Source organism: Pseudophryne corroboree, chromosome 12 (assembly GCF_028390025.1).
Source record: "Pseudophryne corroboree isolate aPseCor3 chromosome 12, aPseCor3.hap2, whole genome shotgun sequence".
Taxonomy (NCBI): Eukaryota; Metazoa; Chordata; class Amphibia; order Anura; family Myobatrachidae; genus Pseudophryne; species Pseudophryne corroboree.
The window spans coordinates 82,850,260-82,872,076 of record NC_086455.1 but is presented as its reverse complement, the minus strand read 5'-3'; positions in this window follow the sequence as shown (position 1 = coordinate 82,872,076).

Below are 21,817 nucleotides of genomic sequence, written 5' to 3'. Positions count from 1 at the left end.
TCATTCATACGTGGGCTACTCAAATTCAGGAGGGCCTCTCGGGGGATATGTCCCTGGTCACTACAGTGACTTTCCTGAAGCACATTCAGGACACTGCACGCGTCCTGTGTGACTCTCTCAAGGAGACAGGTAATATTAATGCTAGGACATCTGTTATGGCAGTGTCGGCGCACAGGGCTTTGTGGTTGCGTCAGTGGATAGCGGACGCAAAGTCCAAGCACAGTGTGAAGTCTCTCCCCTTTTTAGGGGAATGGCTCTTCAGGGTGGAATTGGATACGTGGATTTCTAAAGTTACTGCAGGGAGATCCATGTTTCTCCCCTCTGGGGCCCCGCCAGCTAGACTTTCCTACCTGGGGCCATCTACTCAGTCCTTTCAGTCTATCATATTCAATGCGGCTAGAGGCACCAGAGGTAATGGAGTCAAATCCCCATAGAAAGGGGAAAAGGAAATGAAACCAGATAAATTTAAGGTGCACTCATCCAACTACTAAATCATTGATATGATTGTTGTTATAAAACATATATATCCACAGCAGCAATATCAAATAAAGGCTTAAATGCTCAATAACCTAAAATGATATAGAGGTTTATTTTATTATTCATTTATATGGGACTTAATTGTCCTTTATTGAAATTAGAGCGAAATATTAAAATTCATAGAATAAGAAACGGAGAATAGAAGGTGACAGAAATAGAACTATATGTGAATAAAGATTTAAAAACAAAGCTAATGTGTTTTTCCCTTCCTATATTTTCCTGTGTTTATTTCAATTGTGCATTCACATACATATATTTGTGCAGCACTGTATCAGTGCTATCTTTTTATGAGACCTGCAGTTTTCATATTCATTGGAGCCTGTTATGCTGCTATAGAGGGAAATAAGCTGTCTTACTTAGAGGTTACAAAACGGTTACATCAAATTGTAACCAAGTTTCTCTCCACTCCTGCCCTTAAGGCTGTAATAATGATAACTTGATTGTAATGTTATAAATGGAGGAGTGAAACAATGTTGCTAAATATGTAACTTATGCCTGAAATCCTAGAGTGTCACATAAAGCAGAAAATGCTGGTATGACATTATATAAATAAACTCAGTATTTGAGATAACTGATGGGGATGAGCCTGGGTAAATAGTCTCACTGCCCTATATTAAAGGCTGTCTACTTTATAGATCTTAATAATCTCTGACCCCAGTTACTGCTATAAATAATGCATGAATAAATGTGCTGGAAAGATGGGTTTAATATATCCCATATGATGTTAATCCACAATGTTTTACACCGTATGTATAAGTTAGTATTAGCAGCAGTCGTTACTGGTACTCAGCTACATTGAATTGTGTCCATGCAGGACATATTAGTAACACTTAAATATTGCTAGTTAAGTTGTAATTTTTATAAGTATCAGAGGATCATGCCCCTGTTTACCGACTAACTGCAGTACACATACAATGGCACTAAATATCCGCCAGACACAGAGACAATCTTGTATCTGGCATTAACCCCGTTGTTTCTCTTGTTTGATATTAATGTCAGCTAGCCCACAGCATGCAAATGGAATTTCAGGTGAATATAAATACGTTCAAAGACTTCTCTGTAACATGAGCAGGTTTGGCTCCTAATAATACACTATAGGTCTCTCATGTATGTTATATACCAATTGCACATTTTAAACATTATTACTGATACGGGAGCACATTGCTAAAGCCTATGCGCATTTCACTCTTAATGAGCTTCCTCAGGGCACTATAGTCCAGAGGTAAGACAAGAAAACCAGCGATCGCTGGTTCTCAGGAGAGCACCAATTCAGATTCCTCTAAGGCCTCAGCATGACGTTGCCCACCCACCCCGAGGAGATCTCGAGGTGGGAGCTTGGCTGCTTTACTTCAGCCGCATCTGGGAAAGTTCCTGCCAGGATAGTTGGGTAAAGGACCTCATTTCTCAGGGCTACAAGCTGCAGTTCGATGGTGCTCCTCCCCAATGATTTTTCAAATCAAGCTTTCCAGCTTTGGAGGATACGCGTGTTACCCGGCAACAGGTCATCCAAATATTGGTCCAGTCCCAAGTCATTGTTCCAGTGCCATTACAACAACAGGGAAAGGGTTACTACTCCAACCTGTTTGTGGTACCGAAACAGGATGGTTCGGTAAGACCCATTTTGAATCTGAAATCCTTGAACCCTTACCTAAAGGTTTTCAGGTTCAAGATAGAATCCTTGCGAGCAGTGATTATGGGTCTGCAAGAACAGGAATTCATGGTCTCCCTGGATATCAAGGATGCCTATCTCTATATCCCTATTTGGCCACCTCATCAGGCTTACCTGAGGTTTGCCCTACTGGACAATCACTACCAGTTCCAGGCGCTACCCTTCGGCCTGTTCACAGCTCTGAGGATGTTCACGAAGGTGATGGCAGAGATAATGTTCCAACTCCAGGGCGAGGGGGTCATTATTGTCCCTTACCTGGACAATCTCCTGGTAAAAGCAAGATCCAGGGAGCTTTTATTGCTCATATAGACTGCACTATCCAACTTCTGTCACACCATGGGTGGATCCTTAATTTACAGAAGTCCACCTGGAGCCAACTCAGCGGCTCCTGTTCCTGGGAATGTTGCTGGATACTGTGGCCCAGAAAGTGTTCCTCCCAGAGGACAAAGTGAGAACACTTCAGCAGATGGTCCGCATGGTTCTCCGGCCTACTCGAATACCCAACCATCTTTGCATAAGATTGTTGGGGAAGATGGTTGCCTTGTACGAGGCGATCCAGTATGGAAGGTTCCATTCCAGAACATTTCAATTAGAGCTCATATCTTCAGATGCACCAGATAATACAGTTGTCACCTCAGGCCAGGATTTCTCTCCTGTGGTGGCTGTAGTCCTCCAACCTACTGGAAACCCGAAGTTTCAGGATTCAGGATTGGATCCGCCTCACGATGGATGCTAGTCTGAGAGGATGGGGAGCTGTCAGCCAGGGGGCTCAGTTCAAGGGCAGGTGGTCAGCCCACGAAGCCCTCCTTCTGATCAACATTCTGGAACTTCGGGTGATCTACAATGCTCTAATTCAGGTCTCTCCTCTGCTCAGGGATCACGAGATCCAGATACAGTCAGACAACGCCACGGCAGTAGATCAATCGACAAGCAGGAACAAAAAGGAGGGCCTGCATGCAAGAAGTGTCAAAGATACTCCTCTGGGCAGAAAGAAATGCAAGAGCACTGTCCGCAATCTTCATTCCGGGAGTGGACAACTGGGAAGCGGACTTCCTGAGTCATCACGATCTCCACCCGGGAGAGTGGGGGCTTCACCATCAGGTGTTTCAGCAGATCATCGACCGGTGGGGCTGCCCACAAATAGACATGATGGCTTCTCGTCTCAACAAGAAGCTTCGTTGATATTTCTCATGAAACAGGGACCCTCAGACGAGGGCAGTAGATGCACTAACATCCCCTTGGCCTTACCGGCTAGTCTACCTCTTTCCTCCGATTCCATTGCTCCCAAGGGTGCTCAAGCGAATCAGGAATCAAAGAGTCCAGGCAATTCTGATTACCCCGGATTGGCCTTGGAGGGCGTGGTATGCGGATCTTCTGGACATATCCGTCGACGACCCTTGGCCTCTGCCAATGAGAAGAGATCTTCAACAAGGTCCGTTCATCTGCCCGGATTTACAGTGGCTTTGTTTGATGGCATGGAGGTTCAGCGGAAAATCCTAGCTCACAAGGGCCTTTCCAAAAAGGTTATTGCTACCATGGTTCAGGACAGGAAATCTGTGACGTCAAGACATCATCCTATCTGGAGGAAATATGTCTCTCCGCCTGTAGAGTTCCACTTGGGATGTTTCCTCCGTTCCCTGCAGGCTGGTGTGGATAAGGGCTTATGTCTGGGTTCCATTAAGGTCCAGATTTCAGTTCACTCCATTTTCTTCCACAATAAATTGGCAGTATTGCCAGAAGTTTTTAGACCTTCTTGCAAGGGGTGCTTCACATTCAACCTCTTTTTGTGCCACCCACGACACCCTGAGATTTGAATGTAGTGTTGGAATTTCTACAGTCCTCCTGGTTTGAACCTCTGATGATGGTAGAAGACAAGTACCTCACGTGAAAGATGGTGATGTTATTGGCCCTGGCTTCTGCTAGGCGTGTCTCAGAATTAGGGGCCTTATCGTGTAAAAGCCCTTACTCAAGACTAGGCAGCAGTTCCTGGCGAAGTTTGTCTCTGCGTTCCACTTGAATCAATCTATTGTGGTTCCGTCAAGTTGTGGCACTTCTGCTCCTCAGGAAGCATTGCATGCTGTGCGAGCCTTGAGGATCTATGTTAAGAGAACGGCTCGGATCAGAAAGACGGATTCCTTGTTCATGCTATATGATGCGCAGAAAAAGGATTGCCCTGCATCAAAGCAGTCCATTGCTCGTTGGCTTAGACTTACTATCCAACAGGCCTATGTGTCAGCAGCCTTACCTGTTCCACGGTCTCTGAAGGCCCACTCTCCAAGATCGGTGGGATCTTACTGGGCGGTTGCCCGAGGAGTCTCGGCCTTGCAATTATGCCGAGCTGCAACCTGGACGGGGAAGAACACCTTTGTGAAGTTCTACAGGTTTGATAACCTGGACAGAGAGGATTCCCAGTTTGGGCAGGCGGTGCTGCAGCCGTCTCCGCACATTCCCGCCCGTTCTGGAAGTTTTGGGACGTCCCCATCATACTAGATTCCCCCAATATCCCTTATGAATGCTAGAGAAAATAGGATTTTAATTACCTACCGGTAAATCCTTTTCTCGTATACCATAAGGAATATTGGGTGCCCGCCTCAGTGCGTTGACTTTTCTGCAGGTTCTCTTTTATATGGTTACCTGTTCAGCAGTTGCTGTCTTGTTACCGGCTGTTGCTGGTCGTTTTCTGTTAGTGGTGTGCTGGTGTTTGAATCTCACCACTCGTTGTTATATTCCTTCTCTCAAGTATGTCCTTTCTCCTTCGGGCACTGTTTTATCTATAACTGCCTGTGGGAGGGGGCATAGAGGGGAGGAGCCAGCACACCCAGTTGAAGAAATTTAAAGTGCACTGGCTCCTTGGACCCCGTCTATACCCCATCTTACTAGATTCCCCCAATATCCCTTATGGACTATGAGAAAAGGATTTACCGGTAGGTAATTAAAATTTTGTTTTTGTACTTTAGGAAATTTATACTTATTACCAGATAACTAAAGTTCAGATATTTTTCTTCAAAGTTTTAGAAGGTGTGTACAGTGGCCCTCATTCAGCATGGATCGCTATTGCTAGTAAAAGTGTAATTTTGTTTTTGCAAAATTAATTGCAAAGAATCACATAGGTAGTTGCCGCCCAAAAATAGAAAAAGATGCCGCCCCCAGGTAGAGGATTACATAAGACACTGTGGAAGTACTGGATGGGCGGTGGCCATGCAAAAGAGCTAAAAGGTCCCCGCTGCCCAGGTGAAGATTACAGAAGATGCTGTAGAAGTCCTGGATGGGCGGTGCCATGCAAACGAGTCTAAAGGTTGCCTCCCCCAAGGGGAATACAGAAGACGCCCACTGCCGAACTCTCCAAGGGGGAGAGGACCCTTCTCTGCTCCGCCGGCCGGACCGCCTTTTTTTTTCATTATAGTCATCAGCCCTGCCGGCGATACTCCCCTCCACCATGCCTGTCTCGGTGCCCAGAGCACATGCCTCGCTCTTGTAACGACACTGTTTGCAAGCCAGGTTTAGAATCTCTCATATAGTGACACTAAAGGCAATCACAAGGGAAAAGCCAATTGGGGACACTTATTTAGACGACTATTAAATGGTTGACCAAAAACAATAATCTTGAAGATGACCAGAATTCGACCAACAGCAACGAAATAACTAACTACCTTAACTTGATTCAATTATCCAAACTATGAGATATCGGCCTGATTTACCTAAATCAGAGGGGAAATATCTTCAGCTAGTAAATGTCTTACTTTGGCTACAGCCCCATGTCCAAAGGCTATTTCAATGTAGTATACATCTGTGTTATAAAAGATATCATTCCACACCTTGTTAATCTTCTCAACATTTCACGCAAAAGCGAAGCTGTATGACATGCAACGAATCACTATCTCTACCAAGAATAAATCCGGAACTGATCCACAGTTCATGAAGAATATTCAACTTCATTACGATGACTTCTGCCTCTCCGACCTTTTACTGCTAATGTTACTAGACATGCAGTAAAGGAATTTGAGCAGGATTGGTATGAGTTACCAATGGCCAGGATGCCGGCCGCCATTATACCGATGCCGGCATTCCAGCCACCAGGATGCCAGCAGAGTAGTGAGCGCTAATAAGCCCCTTGTGGGCTTGATGCGGGCACGGCAGCTTGCTGCGCTGGCCACAGGTTATATTCTTCCTCTGTGGGTGTCGTGGACACCCATAGAGGAAGAAAAGCCTGTGGTGCCAGTATTCCGGTGCCGGCATTGTACGGCTGTGCAGGATCCCATGCGGCGGTATGTTAACCGCATACCATTTGAGCACCCTGTTTCTTCTACTTAACCCACACACCTACCAGAAATGTAGTTTCTCTTACGTTCTAGTGGTTACTGGGGATCTGTACTTTAGTACCATGGGGTATAGATCGGGTCCACTGGAGCCTGGCACTTTAAAAACCTTTAGTGTGTGTATGTGTGTGCTATCTCCTCCCCTATGCCCCTCCTACCAGACTCAGTTTAGAGAAATGTGCCCAAGGAACCGGGTGCCTTTCTCTGGAGCTCCAGAGTGTTTCCTTTATTGTTTATTTTAGTTTATTATTTTCAGGTAGTACTGGTTGGCAAACAGTCTACCTGCTTCATGGGACTTAGAGGGGGGACCGAACCAACCTCCTGAGGGTTAATGGTTTGTAATCCCAGCTGACAGGACACGGAGCTCCTGAGGTGCTGTTCACACACCATTAGTGTGTGTGCCCACGCCAGCAGCTAGCTGCCACTCTCTAAAAGATGCCGATGGTCGATAGGTGCGGTGTTAACACTGGGGTCCCGGTTAGTGGGTCCCCACTGTGGTTTTGGTGGCATGTCACGCGGCGGTCACGGGCCACGAGCTGCGGTGCCCGCCATGGACTAAACTGGCTCAGGGCTCATGCCCCGCAGTGCTCACTGTCCATTAGGGCTTGTGTGTACTGATATATATATATCTATGTTTGTTAAAATGGGCAGTATAAAACTGAAGGGACCACGTGCCATTGCAAGGGGTGGGACTTCCCAGAGCGGGGCCAGAGGCGGGAAGGACCCATTTCCTGCTGCTGCGGATCATCAAGGCTGCATGCACGCTGCTCCTCCAGGGACCCACGCTGTTACAGACACTGTACTGGTACCAGCAGTTGCGCCACTGCACTTCTATCAGGTTATACACATAAATCTCACTCTGCGCTGCTGTGTTTCTGTGTTTCTGTGTGCTGGTCTCTGTTCCTCTCTAGGGTCTGTGTGGAGGTGTTTTTCAGTGAGCTGTGCTGTATTACAGTTGTGTAAAGATGTCTATTGACATGGTTATGTGTGCTGCTTGTAACTCTACCCCTTCTTCAGCGGGGTCTCTCATGTGTGAACAGTGCTCCTTATCTCCTCAGGGACACAATTCACAGGCACCTGACTGGCTAGATAGTTTTAAAAGCATGATTCAGAATGTAAATTCAGAATTGACTGCAGTGAAGGAGAGACAGGTGTTAAAACAATTTTTGACTGTATGGCAAAAGCAGCAGATACCAGAACCCCTCTGTTGGGGTCACATAAATGCTCACTGCCACAGGTGCTCCAGACTGATTCTGATCAGCCTGATTTGGATGATGATATGGATGAGGACATCTCTCTGTCCCCTGGGGTGGAGGCCCCCATTTTTGCTGTAAGAGAGGTTCTTCACATACCGGATCAGGAGGCAGAACCAGATGAGGAGTTGTACTTTAATGTTAGACCGAAGACCTCAGTCACTTTTCCTATGTCTAAAGAATTAAACTCCCTGGCCAGGAAGGCATGGTTAAACCCTGATAAAAAATGTAAAATTCCTCAGAGGTTTTTATCTACTTTTCCCCTCCCAGCCCAGGACAGGAAGGTATGGAAAACCCCCCGTCAGTCGATACGTCAGTATCCAGACTGTCTAAGAAATTGGTACTGCTGGTGCCAGGGGCTATATCCCTAAAAGAGCCGGCTGACCGTAAAATTGAGACCACTCTCAAGGCAATATATATGGCAGCAGGTGTAGCACAGCGCCCCACAATTGTTTGTGGGTGGATTTCCAGGTCTGTAGTCAAGTGGTCAGATACTGTTATTGATGGTTTAGACTCTCTGCCCCGGGAGGAGGTCATTACTCTGCTGCAACATATACAGAATGCTGCAAATTTTATGAGTGAGGATATAAAAGAATTGTGTAAGATAAATGGCCGCACTACTGCTATGGCTGTTTCGGCACGCTCTGTGGTTACGTCAGTGGTCAGCGGACGCTTATTCCAAAAAGGGTGTTGAAAATCTTCCCTTTACAGGTGATGCCTTGTTTGGCGACGAATTAAATAAATGGATGTCCCAGGCAATAGCGGGTAAGTCTACCTATCTGCTGTCAGCTGCGCCACCTGCTAGACATTCTTACACAGGACCCTCCTTCCAGTCCTTTCATGTGGCAAGGTTCAGAGGCAAGGGCCGAGGGGTCTCCACCACTCCCAGAGGGTCTCGTGGTAAGTCCCATAAACCTACAACTGCTGCCTCCCTGGACCAGTTTCCAGTTTCAGGCTTTGCCCTTTGGCCTGTCCAAAGCTCTGAGGGTCTTCATCAAGGTCATGGCGGAGATGATACTGCAACTGCGCATGATGGGAGTCAACAAAGTCCCCCCTACTTGGATGATCTCCTGATAAAGGCTATGTCCATGGAGCGTCTACTGCACAGCATCAATCTGACGACTCGCCTACTTACGGATCATGGGTGGATCCTCAATTTTCAGAAATCTCACCTGGAACCGACCCAATGACTTCAGTTCGTGGGAATGATACTGGATACAGTGTCTCAAAAGGTGTTTCTTCCAATGGACAAGGCATTGGCTGTCAATGTCCGCTCAGTGCTTTATCCTCGCAAGGTATCCATACATCTTTGCATCCGATTGCTGGGCAAGATGGTGGCTGCTTACAAGGCAATCTAATACGGCAGATTTCATGCCCGGCCATTTCAGCTGGATCTGCTGGACAAGTGGTCCGGGTCTCATCTATCAGGAAGTGACCTTATCTTCGAAAGCCCGGATTTATCTATTATGGTGGCTTCAAGTTCCTCACCTGGTAGAAGGCAGGAATTTCAATATCCACTTATGGATTCTACTAACGACGGATGTCAGTCTCCAGGGTTGGGGGACAGTGACCCAAGGGGCCCAGTTCCAGGGGATATGGTCGAGTCAGGAATCTGCTCTGCCGATAAACATCCTGGAACTCAGAAAAAGAAACAGTGAGAGTAAAACCCGGCGCTGAATGGATTATGCTACTATGTATCAATCAGTGTTTCTTTTGGAGCAGCTGAGTAAAAACAGCTTGCTAGGCTGCAGAATTTACACAGAGCTTGAAACAAATAAAGAAATTATTCTGCGCTATGAAACATTGTATGATTTAACTATGTGTGGTCTGTCATGGAGAATGATTGACTCAGTTGGACTCAGTATAAATAAAATGAATTATTTTTATCAAACATAATTATAAACCACAGACAACATATAATACAGACAATTAATGTCAGATAAAAAACTCCTTCTATAAGGGATACCAGACTTACAATGAGTAAGTAAGGATAATCCTATTCATATATAATCTATAATAGAAGCTGTTCAAATTACTTATAAATGAAAAGGGCATATAAAACATACAAACAGTGGTCTCTTGAATGGTATAAAAATTTCTACACTCGCGTCCCAGTGTGTTATATAGTAATTGTCCCGCAACCAAGTGCTGGTAAGAAGTATATAATGATTTGCCGTATGTTCAAAGAATAATTACCCACGTGCTGATTCCTGAGTCCTTACAGGGTTCCGTTGGCAGTAATACACGTGGTGTAAATGGCAATCAGTCACCGTATAGTAATGCTTAAAGTGGCAGCACATCAGCGTGCAGTGCCTGCTCACGCTGCCCAAAGGACTTCTTTCCTGCACTGGCTAAACTTCACCTGACCTCCGCTGTACGATCGCGGCTTCCACAGCACGGCTTCTGCCAGCCACACAGTATAACAGCGGGCAGCGCTCGAATCAGAGCAGAGACGTACCAGGTCTCCTTGCAGAGCCTGGTGTGAAAGTAGAAAGGTTTCTCCTGTGGAATTTAGAATTGGTCGTTTTCTACTTTTCCTGCAAGTGGGAGTGGATATGGGCCTATGCTTGGGTTCAATCAAAGTCCAGATTTCAGCCCTCTCTATTTTGTTCCAGAAACAACTTGCAATGTTGCCGGAAGTACAAACTTTCCTAAAGGGAGTTCTTCATATGCAACCGCCCTTCTTACCTCCCACTGCTCCATGGGATCTCAGTGTGGTTTTGCCCTTTCTTCAATCGGACTGGTTTGAACCTTTGCATAGGGTGGAGTTGAAATATCTCACCTGGAAGACAGTGGTGTTATTGGCGTTGGCCAGACGTGTCTCTGAATTGGGGGCCTTATCCTGTAAGAGCCCTTATTTGATTTTTCATGAAGACAGGGTGGAACTCAGGACCCGACCTCAGTTTTTGTGGTTCCGGCGTTGTCTGATGCTTCCATTGGGCCAGAGTCCTTGGATGTGGTGAGGGCTCTGAAGATTTATGTCAAGAGGACGGCTCGGCATCGGAAATCTGATTAGCTGTTTGTCTTTTATGATGCCACCAAAATTGGTTGTCCGGCTTCTAAGCAATCAATTGTTCGTTGGCTCAGATTGACCATTCAACAGGCCTATACTTCGACGGCTCTGCCTTTGCCGACGTCTATTCAGGCCCAATCGACGAGGTCTGTGGGCTCTTCCTGGGTGGCTGCCCAGGGTGTCTCGGCCTTAAAGTTGTGTCGAGCTGCTACTTGGTCTGCTTTGAGCACTTTTGTGAAATTCTATCGTTTTGACACCTTGGCCAAGGATGACCTTCAGTTTGGTCAGGCGGTTTTACAGGGGTCTCAGCATTCTCCCACTCATTTGGGAACTTTGGGACTTCCCCATGGTACTAAAGTACAGATCCCCAGTATCCACTAGGATGTAAGAGAAAATAGGAATTTAATACCTACTGGTAATTCCTTTTTTCATAGTCCATAGTGGATACTGGGCGCCCGCCTCAGTGCTTTGATTCCTGCTTATCTGAGTAAGTTTTGGTTGGCCCACTGTCGCGGTCCCATTCTGTTGTTGGGAGAGCTGTGCTATCCTGGTTAGGTTGGTGTTGCTTGCTATCCTCTGTTCTGGTTAGCGCCCTACTTTCGGTTATGGTTGTTTGTTGGTGTAGTGCCTCATCGCTGTTGTACCTGTTTTCTTCTCTCGTGGTATGTCCGTCTCCTCGGGCACAGTTTCCTAGACTGAGTCTGGTAGGAGGGGCATAGAGGGGAGGAGCCAGCACACACATACACACACTAAAGGTTTTTAAAGTGCCAGGCTCCAGTGGACCCGATCTATACTGCATGGTACTAAAGTACAGATCCCCAGTATCTACTACGGACTACAAGAAAAGGCATTACCGGTAGGTATTAAATTCCTATTTTTGAAAGGTTCTTCATAAGGAAAGTTATTCTGGCTTTGTACTTCTCTCCATGTGCCAGGGTCTCCAACTGCAGCTTTTTATGTAAGCACTTTCCCATTCCTTATTGAAAGAAACATGGGTGTCCGTATAATGTTCACCCTCTCCATAAAGCACCTGGCGTTTTGATGTGAGTGATGAAGAACTTGGTGCACAGTGCTTAATAATGTGATGCTGTGATTAAATTATAATTTCCAGGTTCATCCTCTACACTGCATCCTACCATGCCTCATAACAGCTGTATGTCTCCTTTTAGCAATGAACAAAATGTTGCAGCCCTGAAACAAAACTAAATGGTTTCCAGTGGGGTCCACTACCTATATGGGTATTGCAAATGTACTCTAGGAAAAAGGTCTGTGCAGTAGAGCAGATTTCCATTTAAATGTCACAGTACACTGTAGCCAGGATCCCCCTTACTGGGTCTGGCAATGCTGGTCGCCCAGGGCTGAGGTGCTCTGCACATGGATGGGTACCACTCACAGTGTGGCCAACGATAGGGACAAGGATGGAAGTCCCTCACCTGTGCCTGTTGTGTTGTGCTCCCCCCACCCCGGGACGCTGACTTGGATGAGATTGAATCTGCCAGGATTCAAGCTCATTCAATGGGATTGCAGCAGTTTAAATAAACTGGTAGCTGTATGAAGTGCTGTTATGCTCGCTGATACCTCTTCTCACCCATGTATGACTGTGGGGATGTGTGGTAAATGACAGGGGTGCTGCTATCTATAAAAGAGCACGCTAATATGCTGGGCAATGTATGAATGGTCATTTGCACTCACCGTTCCGACACCTGTCACTATCAATGTCGACAGCTGCAGGTGTCATTGCCCATTCACTACAGCAGGGACTGCTCTGTCCCTGTCTGTGGCGGCTGTCTGCTCTGGGCTGCATGTGAGATCTCACTAATAGCGAGTCTCGCTTATACCCTGTGGAGCCGGACAGGGGCAGAGACACAGCACATTAGCGCTGTGCCCTTAAGCAGGAATCGCTGGAGGGGGGAGTTTTTACTCCCTCACTTCCACATCCGAGATGTTTATACTTCTCTGTGCTACTGCTTCCTGCTTTGCCTTGGTAAAGAGCCGAAGCAGGAAACATTATACGTGCACCATACGTCCGGGTATAATACATCTCCCACATAATGCTGTCTGCGAGCTGCTCGCAGACAGGCAGCCAATAATGGCTCACTGCATCATAGCTCCGCCCACTCACAGCATCTTAGTGCCGAAGAGTGGAAATATAGAGCTCACTATAGGCTCTCCACTGTGGAAAATAGGCTGCAGGAAGGAAGTGCTCCAGTGGAAGATGCTGAGATCAACAAGAAAAGCTAGAGCAGTGTTTCCCAACCTCAGTCCTCAAGGCCCACTAACAGCATACCCTCCAACTGTACCTTTTTCGCAGGTACAGTACCTATTTTTTATGGTCTGTATCGATTTTTGACTCTCCAAACTTCCATTAAAAGTATAGGAAAAGGGGCGTTGCCACACCCCCTTTACACGTGGCCACGGCCCCTTTGAGATTTTGTACCAGTTTTTATGTGTAAAATGTTGGAGGGTATGTAACAGTCCAGGTTTTAGTGCTGTCCATGCTTGAGCACAGATGGTTAAATCAAAGCAACTTTTGTACTAATTATAATTACGGGGGACATGTACTAAGCAGTGATAAAAGTGGAGAAGTTAGCTAGTGGAGAAGTTGCCCATGGCCACCAATCAGCTGCTCTGTATATGCTTATAGTATGCAAATTATCAATGTTACGACAATGCTGATAGGTTGCCATGGGCAACTTCTCCACTGCTTCACTTCTCCACTTTTATCACTGCTTAGTACATGTCCCCCTAGGTCACTTGTGCTCAAATATGTCTATCCTTAAAACCTGGACTTCTAGTGTGCTTTGAGGAAAGTAGTTGGCATCCCCTAAACTAGAGACTCCGCAGTAGAGCATGGAAGACTGCGACAAACAGCAGTGAACGGAGCGATAACTGAGGACCAGAGAGAACTGCAGTAGTGGGTTGCAAAAGAGCTATATGAAGCACCCCACTGCATCCTCTGCCAATGATACTGGTGGCTGTGTGCCACCAGTACATGTGTAAAATTCCCCCTTGACCACCAGGTGTCAGGCACTAGGCCTATGGCACACAGACCTTAGGCCTGTGGTACAGTAGGTGGGCAGAGAGCCCGAACCCCTGAATAAAGTGACTCTGGGCATTAGGCCCATGTCACTCTGTGTGTTGCTTAGCCTTTAGCCTTATCCCTTTGTAGAGACTCTGGGTTTTGTGCCCAAGTAGGCAGGCAAAAAAAAACCTCATTATTTAAAGTGACCCCCAGGCAACTGGTCCAGGTCAGCTTTGTGCCCCAAGTAGGCAGCATTGACAAAGTGATCTGGGCAATAGGCCCAGGTCACCTGTGCTGAAATATAGGCAGGCCAAATGCCTGAGCCCCAAAACTGTGACACTGGGAACCAGGCCCTGGCCACACCCTGCCCGTTTGCTCCCTAAAAGTAAGCCTGGACAATAAAACCAGGCTTTTTAGACATTCCCCCACAGTAATGAACCTGCGTTTTAAAGGCCTAGCTAATAGAATAGTGCCCCTGGTGTAAGTGGGCACAAGGCCTCATACTGGATATCTGCTTGCATCCTAACTTGACACTTTGGCCCTCATTCCGAGTTGTTCGCTCGCAAGCTGCTTTTAGCAGCATTGCACACGCTAAGCCGCCGCCTACTGGGAGTGTATCTTAGCTTAGCAGAATTGCGAACGAAGTATTCGCAATATTGCGAAAATATTTTTCTGTGCAGTTTCTGAGTAGCTCGAGACTTACTCTTCCAGTGCGATCAGTTCAGTGCTTGTCGTTCCTGGTTTGACGTCACAAACACACCCAGCGTTCGCCCAGACACTCCCCCGTTTCTTCAGCCACTCCCGCGTTTTTCCCAGAAACGGCAGCGTTTTTTCACACACTCCCATAAAACGGCCAGTTTCCGCCCAGAAACACCCACTTCCTGTCAATCACACTACGATCACCAGAACGAAGAAAAAACCTCGTAATGCCGTGAGTAAAATACCAAACTTCTTAGCAAATTTACTTGGCGCAGTCGCAGTGCGAACATTGCGTATGCGCAATTAGCGGAAAATCGCTGCGATGCAAAGAAAATTACCGAGCGAACAACTCGGAATGAGGGCCTTTGTACGTAGAGTGTGGAGGAGTTGTGTTTGGGTGCAGCAATGTCCAAACTTCCTTGCAGGGGTCCCTGGTGATAACAATAGACATATATACTGTATATAAAGTGTAAAGACTTCCAACTCTCTTGTCTCTCTGTCCCTTGCTATGCTCTTTTTGGCTGAGGGTGCCAGTAGGATCACAGTTTGACACCATGCATTAGTGTCACTGTGTGGCTACTGTTTCTCTCCCACTGCTATGTCACTCCCCTTTACTTCCTCTCTCTCTATGCTTATTCTTGTCTCCTGCTCATTTCTCTCCCCCCTTTTGTCACTCCTTCAAAGCTGCCGTATTTTAAATAAACTTTATTTAAAATGGCACTGGCCTCTACAGCCTTCTCCAAGATGGCCTTATTTTAATGTTTAATGGCGTATCATAAATATGTGCCCATTCATGGAGTATGCTATATTGTGGAAAGTATATCCAATGGCCCGTCTTCCTAAATATAGAGGTTTTGGCCCCTGCCTAAGATATAGAAGTTATGGAGTTACTGTAGGCCTGCTTTCTCTTAATGAAACTCATCTCCCCTAGGAAAAGAAAAAGTCCTTCTAATAGCTGCCATCCATCCCAGGGCCCAGGGTCTGTCAGACCCTAGGAGTGGACCTAAGGGCCTAATTCAGACCTGATTGTAGCAGCAAATTTGTTAGCAGATAGGCAAAACATTGGGGGTAATTCTGAGTTGATCGCAGCAGCAAGTTTGTTAGCAATTGGGCAAAACCATGGGGGTCATTCCGAGTTGTTCGCTCGTTGCCGATTTTCGCTATATTGCGATTAGTCGCTTACTGCGCATGCGCAAGGTTCGCAGAGCGCATGCGCTTAGTTATTTTACACAAAAGTTAGGTATTTTACTCACGGCATAACAAGGTTTTTTCATCGTTCTGGTGATCGTACTGTGATTGACAGGAAGTGGGTGTTTCTGGGCGGAAACTTGCCGTTTTATGGGCGTGTGCGAAAAAACGCTGGCGTTTCTGGGAAAAACGCGGGAGTGTCTGAAGAAATGGGGGAGTGTCTGGGCGAAAGCTGGGTGTGTTTGTGACGTCAAACCAGGAACGAAACTGACTGAACTGATCGCAATGGCTGAGTAAGTCTCGAGCTACTCAGAAACTGCTAAGAAATTTCTATTCGCAATTCTGCTAATCTTTCGTTCGCAATTCTGCTATGCTAAGATACACTCCCAGAGGGCGGCGGCTTAGCGTGTGCAATGCTGCTAAAAGCAGCTAGCGAGCGAACAACTCAGAATGAGGGCCCATGTGCACTGCAGGGGGGGGCAGATATAACATTTGCAGAAAGAGTTAGGTTTGGGTGGGTTATTTCATTTCTGTGCAGAGTAAATACTGGCTGCTTTATTTTTACACTGCAATTTAGATTTCAGTTTGAATACACCCCACCCAAATCTAACTCTCGCTGCACATGTTATATCTGCCCCTCCTGCAGTGCACATGGTTTTGCCCAACTGCTAACAAATTTGATGCTGCGATCAACTCAGAATTAGGCCCATTGGGGGTAATTCAGACCTGAACGCTCGCTAGCTGTTTTTTACAGTCCTGCGTTCGCATAGTCACCGTCCACTGGGGAGTGTATTATAGCTGTGCAAGTGTGCGATCGCTTGTGCAGCCGAGCTGTACAAAAAGATCTTGTGCAGTTTCTGAGTAGCCCAGGACTTACTCAGCCGCTGCAATCACATCAGCCTGTCCTGGACCGGAATTTACGTCAGACCCCCGCCCCGCAAACGCTTGGACACGCCTGCGTTTTTTCCAACCACTCCCTGAAAATGGTCAGATGCCACCCATAAACGCCCTCTTCCTGTCAATCTCCTTGCGATCGGCTGTGTGAATGGATTCTTCGTAAAACCCATCGCACAGCAATGATACGCTTTGTACCGCTTTGTACCCGTGTGACGCGCCTGCGCATTGCAGTGCATACGCATGCTCAGTCCTGACCTGATCGCAGCGCTGCAAAAAACACTAGCAAGCGATCAGGTCTGAATTACCCCCCATGTGCACTGCAGGGGGGTGGGGGTGGGGGCAGATATAACATGTGCAGAGAGAGAGTTAGATTTGGGTGGGCTATTTTGTTTCTGTGCAGGGAAAATACTGGCTGCTTTATTTTTACACTGCAATTTAGATTTCAGTTTGAACACACCACACCCAAATCTAACTCTCTCTGCACATGTTATATCTGCCCCCTGCAGTACACATTGGGGGTCATTCCGAGTTGATCTCTTGCTAGCTATTTTTTGCAGCGCTGCGATCAGATAGTCACCACCTATAGGGGAGTGTATTTTCGCTTTGCAAGTGTGCGAACGCCTGTGCAGCCGAGCTCTGCAAAAACATTTTGTGCAGTTTCTGAGTAGGTCTGAACTTACTCAGCCCTTGCGATCACTTCAGCCTGTCAGGTCCCGGAATTGACGTCAGATACCCGCCCTGCAAAAGATCTTGTGCAGTTCTGAGTAGCCCAGGACTTACTCAGCCGCTGCGATCACATCAGCCTGTCCTGGACCGGAATTGACGTCAGACACCCACCCTGCAAACGCTTGGATACGCCTGCGTTTTCCCAAACACTCCCAGAAAATGGTCATAAACGCCTTCTTCCTGTCAATCTCCTTGCGATCAGCTGTGCGAATGGATTCTTTGTTAAATCCATCGCTCAGCATTGATCCGCTTTGTACCCATACGATGTGCATGCACATTGCGGTGCAGATACATGCGCAGTAGTGACTGATCGCTGCACTGCGAAAAACGGCACATGCGAACAGGTTGGAATGACCCCCGTTGTTTTGCCCATCTGCTAACAAATTTGCTGCTACGATCAGGTCTGAATTAGGCTCTAAGGGGGGGATTCAGACATGATTGTAGATGTGCTAAATTTAGCACATCTACTATCAGCTTCCCTGACATGCGGGGGGATACCCTTACCTGCAGAAGTACAAAAGCATCGCACAGTGGCGACTATCAGCTTCCCTGACATGCGGGGGATACCCTTACCTGCAGAAGTACAAAAGCATCGCACAGTGGCGACTATCAGCTTCCCTGACATGCGGGGGGATACCCTTACCTGCAGAAGTACAAAAGCATCGCACAGTGGCGACTATCAGCTTCCCTGACATGCGGGGGGATACCCTTACCTGCAGAAGTACAAAAGCATCGCACAGTGGCGACTATCAGCTTCCCTGACATGCGGGGGATACCCTTACCTGCAGAAGTACAAAAGCATCGCACAGTGGCGACTATCAGCTTCCCTGACATGCGGGGGGATACCCTTACCTGCAGAAGTACAAAAGCATCGCACAGTGGCGACTATCAGCTTCCCTGACATGCGGGGGATACCCTTACCTGCAGAAGTACAAAAGCATCGCACAGTGGCGACTATCAGCTTCCCTGACATGCGGGGGGATACCCTTACCTGCAGAAGTACAAAAGCATCGCACAGTGGCGACTATCAGCTTCCCTGACATGCGGGGGGATACCCTTACCTGCAGAAGTACAAAAGCATCGCACAGTGGCGACTATCAGCTTCCCTGACATGCGGGGGATACCCTTACCTGCAGAAGTACAAAAGCATCGCACAGTGGCGACTATCAGCTTCCCTGACATGCGGGGGGATACCCTTACCTGCAGAAGTACAAAAGCATCGCACAGTGGCGACTATCAGCTTCCCTGACATGCGGGGGATACCCTTACCTGCAGAAGTACAAAAGCATCGCACAGTGGCGACTATCAGCTTCCCTGACATGCGGGGGGATACCCTTACCTGCAGAAGTACAAAAGCATCGCACAGTGGCGACTATCAGCTTCCCTGACATGTGGGGGGATACCCTTACCTGCAGAAGTACAAAAGCATCGCACAGTGGCGACTATCAGCTTCCCTGACATGCGGGGGGATACCCTTACCTGCAGAAGTACAAAAGCATCGCACAGTGGCGACTATCAGCTTCCCTGACATGCGGGGGGATACCCTTACCTGCAGAAGTACAAAAGCATCGCACAGTGGCGACTATCAGCTTCCCTGACATGCGGGGGGATACCCTTACCTGCAGAAGTACAAAAGCATCGCACAGTGGCGACTATCAGCTTCCCTGACATGCGGGGGGATACCCTTACCTGCAGAAGTACAAAAGCATCGCACAGTGGCGACTATCAGCTTCCCGGACATGCGGGGGATACCCTTACCTGCAGAAGTACAAAAGCATCGCACAGTGGCGACTATCAGCTTCCCTGACATACGGGGGGATACACTTACCTGCAGAAGTACAAAAGCATCGCACAGTGGCGACTATCAGCTTCCCTGACATGCGGGGGATACCCTTACCTACAGAAGTACAAAAGCATCGCACAGTGGCGACTATCAGCTTCCCTGACATGCGGGGGGATACCCTTACCTGCAGAAGTACAAAAGCATCGCACAGTGGCGACTATCAGCTTCCCTGACATGCGGGGGATACCCTTACCTGCAGAAGTACAAAAGCATCGCACAGTGGCGATGCTTTTGTACTTCAGGAGTAGCTCCTTACCAGCGCAGCTCCTGCGCGCTGACAGGGAGATACCCGTCCCTGCTCGGGTCGCAACGGTCCGGGCACGCCTGCGTTGTTTCGGACCGCACCCCCTAAACGTTGGTCAAATGCTGCCGGCCCGCCCCCTCCCGCCCAGCGACCGCCTCTGCCTGTCAATCAGGATTAAAAAGTAATTGTTTTCTGCTTAATCACATCAAGAGAATGGAAACTCCCAGTGCTGTCTGTGCACAATCTGGCACAGTACTGTGAGTTTCTGCTACATTTCTCTGGTATATATTTACTATTGTAAAAAGTCATATGTTGATGTTTTCGTGTATGTTAAAATATTTCTGCCTTTAATTAAAATCTAGAAACCAGTTTTCATAAAGGACCATAACTAGAGCGTTGAAGATGAAATATATGACCAGTTGCGCTTTTATGAGAATGTCCACCACTGGCATTGCTTCAAAATCTCCTTTAGAAAACAACTGTTGTTCGAGTGTCTGTATATGTCGACTGGAGCATGAAAGGCTCACCAGGGAAATGCAGTGGTAGGGGCCCATGCTTAGGGTTGTGGCCAGCCTCTGGGGTGCATATAATTCATGTGCATAGTCTGGAACCAGATCCCTAGAAGAAGGTGACCTACCGTGGGGGTGTGATAGGGGACACATCACCTTTGGACCCCATTGCTTGGGGGGCCCCTATGCCTGCAAGGTCCACCACCTGCCATTTGCATGCATGTTCATCCCCCGGAGTGCCCTATACCCATATGTTCAGTAGTCTCCTCCAGCTTTCACCATATACAGTACCTTCAAGCTGAGTACCCTGCGCAGCCAGCTCACAGCTGCCGCTGTCGATTTCTATCTATCCGCGAAGGAGATGATCACACAGAAGAAGCAGACTGTCATAGAGCCCAAATGGTGGATGCCTGCCTGCACTGACAGAAGGCTACAAGTGCAGCGCCCTGCCATCTCTATAGAACATTAGAGGATTTCTAAGGTAGAAGGATTTCTCTTACGTCCTAGTGGATACTGGGGAATACTAGATTACCATGGGTTATAGATCGGGTCCACTGGAGCCTAGCACTTTTAAAAACTAATAGTGTGCTGACACCTCCTCTCTATGCCCTCTATGTCCTAGCAGAATCAGTTTAGAAAGTGTGCCCAAGGAGTCGGGTGCATTCTGTTTGCTCTCCGGAGAGTTTTCTTCAGAAATGTATTTTAGTTTATTATTTTCATGCACACTGGTTGGCAACCAGTCTGCCTGCGTCGTGGTCCTGAAGTTGTTTTGATCCCCCCACCAAACCAACTTCCTTAGAGTTAATGGTTCATCATCCCAGCTGACCGGACACTGAGCTCCTGAGGTGATATTCTCACACTCCCAGAGGGTGAGCCCATGCCGGCAGCATGCTGCCACCCCTTAACAGATGCCGAAGACGGTCACGGTGTGGTGAGTGTTACACCGGGGACCCATTTAGCGGGTCCCCTGTGCAGGATGGCGGCATGAGGCCCGGAGCATGAGGCTCCGGGCCGCTGTGCACACTGACTACCCAGACTGGCAACAAGTAAACGGGGGCTATATACTCTCGTTTTACACACAGTATAAGGAGAAGCCAGTATAAAAAATAATACAGGGACAGCGCGCCATTGTGAGGGCGGGGCTTCCCGGAGAGCGACACCAAAAGCCAAACGGCGCCATTTCCTGCTACTGCTGATGCACAGGCTGCACGCAGAGTCTGCTCCTCCAGGACCCACTGAATCACCATTGTACACTGGTACCAGGGGGTTATAGTGAGGAGAGAGCTCATTATCAGCGGTTTTACCGCTGTCTGGACAATTACACTCACCCAGCGGGGTGCTGCTCAGTCTGTGGTGTAGTGTGCTGGTTCCCATATCTCTCTGTGTCACTCCATTCAGAGTGGTCTGGGTTAGTGTGCGTATCTCACTAATATTGCTGTGTTTTTCATACTAATCTGTGTATTTTCTGCTCAAGCATGTCTGCTAATATGTCTGTGTGTACTGTGTGCAAGGCTAGGTTTACACCTTCCTCACAGAGGTCACTTATGTGTACCCAATGCTCAGTTCCTTCACAAGGTAGTGATGTGCAGGCACCAGAGTGGATGGAATCATTTAAAACTATGATTTCCAATATTAATTCAGAGTTGGCAACGGCTAAGCTAGAAAGGCAAACCCTGAAACAAACTATGGACACGTTTATGGTAACTGCTGCCGACCACAGACAGGCTCTACAGCTCCCCCTGTTGGTCTCTCACAAACGCACTCTCCCTCAGTTATTCCAATCTCACTCTGATTCTGAGCTACCAGAGCTTGATGAGGCAGAGGCTGCGGTGGACGAGCATGATTCCTTGTCTCCAGGTGTTGAAGCCCTCATTTATGCAATTAGAGAGGTGCTTAATATC